The 3533-nt window shown below is 43.9% G+C and overlaps 1 pseudogene; it reads right to left on the bottom strand.

The window, feature by feature from the left end:
• Window positions 1-291: 291 nt before the first annotated feature.
• On the bottom strand, window positions 292-1006 carry LOC102819469 (annotated as a pseudogene).
• Window positions 1007-3533: the final 2527 nt, after the last annotated feature.

Genomic DNA, 3533 nt, shown 5'->3' with positions numbered 1-3533 from the left:
CTCCTATCTAGTCTTTCCAATAGTTTCCTCTTCCATCAATGCTGTTGCAGCTTTACGCCAAATAATAGTTCTGATTTTGTCACTGTTTTGAAAACCCTTGGTCATTCTGCATTTCCTAGCACCTTGTTGTTGTCAGTTGTTGTTGAATCAGGTCTGACTCATGATGACTTCAGAGAAGGAATGAAACGGAGCCCTATCTTGTGTCATCACCATGATTACTGTTGCAGCAGCTGTGGGGGCTCATCCTCCAGCACCACATGGGACAGTATTCTGTTGTGAGCCATAGGATTATTATTTATTTATTTTTAAATATGGAGATATTGAATTTATTGGAGAGCACAGGTCAGTGCTACCAAAGCCTTCCCGAATGCAGGGCCCTCCACTTGTCCAAGGGGCCACGGTTGGGGATGTATTTGAGACCCCACAGCCATCTGGGATGAGGCGCTTCTCAGCCACCATGTCTTCAAACTCGTCAGCATTGAACTTGGTGAAGCCCCACTTCTTGGAGATGTGGATCTTCGGGCACCCAGGGAACTTGAACTTGGCCCTGTGTAGGCCTCAATCACATGCTCCTTGTTTTGAAGCTTGGTACGGATGGACATGATGACTTGGCCAATGTGGATCCAAGTCACAGTGCCCTGGGGTTTTCCAAAGGCCCCTCGCATCCCTGTCTAGAGCCTGTCAGCCCCAGCACAGGACAACATCTTATTGATGCGAATGATATGGAATGGATGCAACTGCACTTGGATGTGAAAGACATCCTGCCACAGCTTTTCACCATGGACTTGTTGGCACAAATACAGGCAGCCTCCAGGGCTTCTGAGGAGAGCTTCTCGTATTCATCTGATAACATGTGGCCACAGAGTGGGAACGCATCCACTTTTGCCTTCTTCTGACCCAGGTCAAAGATACGAATCTTGGCATCAGGGACACCTCGGCAGAAGCGGGACTTGGGATAAGGCTTGTTCTTACAATACCTGTAACACCGGGCGGGGTGGCGGCCCATGGCATGCAGGAGGGAAAGGGCAAGCCATAGGATCTTAACTGGTGTGGCATGCAGGAGGGAAAGAGCAAGCCATAGGATCTTAACTGGTGAATTTATGAATGCTGGTTGCCAGGCCTTTTTTCCTTATCTGTCTTTCTCTGGTAGTGTAGTGTTTACGAATTGGGCTGCTAACCACAAGGTCAGCAGTTCGAAACTACCAGCGGTTCCACAGGAGAAAGATGAGGCGTTCTGCTCCCGTAAAGATTTACAGCCTCGGAAAACCTGTGCAGGGTCACTGTGAGTTAGAACTGACTCCACGGTACTTAACAACAACAACAACATCTTTATTTAGAAGGTTCATTGAAATCTCTTCACCATGTCAAACCTGCCGGTGTTTGAGATGCCAGCATTAGAGTAATACACAAGCTACCGTATTACAACAGACTGACAGAGAAGTGGTATTCTAGTACCTTAGGGTGATAGCAAAGGTCCTTCACGTTGTGGGCCTTCTCGATATTCCTGGACTATTCACTCTAGTTCCAGGAGTGCCATGCAATTCTTCCTCTGAAACATTTTTTCAGTGCTGACTGTATGCCAGTAACCCACTACTGCTTCTGTATTGCATCATATCTAGGGGTACAGAGGGTCTAGATGGACTCACTCCAAGGACAGGGGTGGGGTGGATAGAGGCCAAGAAGGGCAAAGTGCTCACACTTCTCTTTATCCAAATTATATCCTCCCAGGACCCACCCAACTCCCAGCACCCGACACCCAAGCCAAACCCACTTTCCCAGATCACAAGAAAATAGGAAAGGTCATTTTTTATAGGCACAGATGCTCATAGTACATGGGACACCAAGACTTACTACCATTAGAGACACATAACTATTTCCTGAATGCTATACTCAAATCAATCTCTCTTGTGCTCGAACAATTCTTATCCCTCCCTGACTTCTTTGCTGATATGATTCCCTTCATGTGTAGTGTGCTGTACCTGCCTGGTCATCTAGGTTCAGCCAAGATGCATTTCCCTTCACCAAATCTCTTCAACCCCTTTGCCATAGTGATTCTCTTTATCAGTTGAGCTCCCAAATTTCTTAATTGATATGCCTATTAAAATGAATGATCATAATTAGAATTTCTGCCCCTATTTTTTTCTCATAAAGTATAAATGATACACAGATTGATGAATCATATATGTCCGTACATAGCCTTTGAATATGCTTCAGGCAACACAGGTGGCACTGTAGCTGATGTGACTTGACAGGAGATTGGCTAGGATAATAAGACTGGATTAGATAACCCAGGATAGATGACAGGAAGGGGTCTGGTACCCAGTATCAGGGATAGCTCAGTTTTTGTGGGAGGAGCATTCATTAAAGAGGAAGATTCTTAAATGGTTTGTTTAATTAAACCAAACCAAACCAAACCAGTAGTTGGTATTAGTCTTGCAAATAATTGTGAATGAGACTGTTAGTTGCTTATTTCAACATTATTTCTTCCATCACAGAATCCTGATTTTCAGCTTGGCATATTATGGGCAAGGATAAAGGACTACATCTCTTGTCTCCCTTGCATCTGAAGACTACATTCTGAAAGAATCTTGCAGGCTTTACAGGAAGGCTCCTAAAGGAGCCCTGGTGGCACAGTGGTTAAAGTACTCAGCTGTTAGCAAAAATGTCCATGGTTGGAACCCATGCTCCATGGGAGAAAGATGTGGCAGTCTGCTTCCACAAAGATTTACAGCCTTGGAAACCCTAGGGGGAGGTCTGTTCTGTCTGGCAAGGTTGCTATGAGTTGCAATCGACTTGATGGCAGTGGGGTGTCCACCTTGTTTTTGATTTTATATACTTACATATCCATCAGTCCATGTATCTATCAATCTCTATGCCTCTCCTGTTTTGGATTAAGTACCCTTTGAGGGCAACACTCTTGTCTATTGCATACGATGTTGAACCTGCCTTGTTTAGAACAGTGCCTGTCATGTAGAAGATTCTCAATGTTTTTCAACTGAGTAAATGAAAAAATCAAATTGCTGCAAACTCTGGTTCTTTTATTACAAGTCCTGCCTCCCAGGCAACCAGGACTCATAGTTCCAAGGCATTAAAGCAAGTACTATTTTAGCTACATAATGTGGAGTCCTGGTGTGGCACTGTGGGTTAATGTGCTGGACGGCAAAATCAGTTTGATCCACAAGGTTGGTGATTCAAGCTCACCAGCTGCTTCTTGGAAACCCTATACAGGGTCGCTATGGGTCGGAACTGACTTGACAGCACTTAACAACAACAAAATGAAGAAGTAAACTTTTTATTTGGATGATATGTGTTTACATTAAATGATTTTACCTGAGCTCTGCAAATGTTTCAGTTGACCATGTATAAAGGCAAGGTAAAAAGTATTGTTATAAAATCATACAAATCTTTATTAAACAAAAACATCAAAATATGAAGCTATTGTTTCTTGACATACCCTCCATCTAGGTGTATAACCCTCTGAAGGCAGTATTTCCATCCCCCATTCTGGTGTTGTGCTTCAGGTTAATGTGCTG

Source organism: Chrysochloris asiatica, unplaced genomic scaffold (genome assembly GCF_000296735.1).
Source record: "Chrysochloris asiatica unplaced genomic scaffold, ChrAsi1.0 scaffold00032, whole genome shotgun sequence".
In the NCBI taxonomy this organism is placed as follows: Eukaryota; Metazoa; Chordata; class Mammalia; order Afrosoricida; family Chrysochloridae; genus Chrysochloris; species Chrysochloris asiatica.
This window is presented reverse-complemented; position numbering and strand designations above follow the sequence as displayed.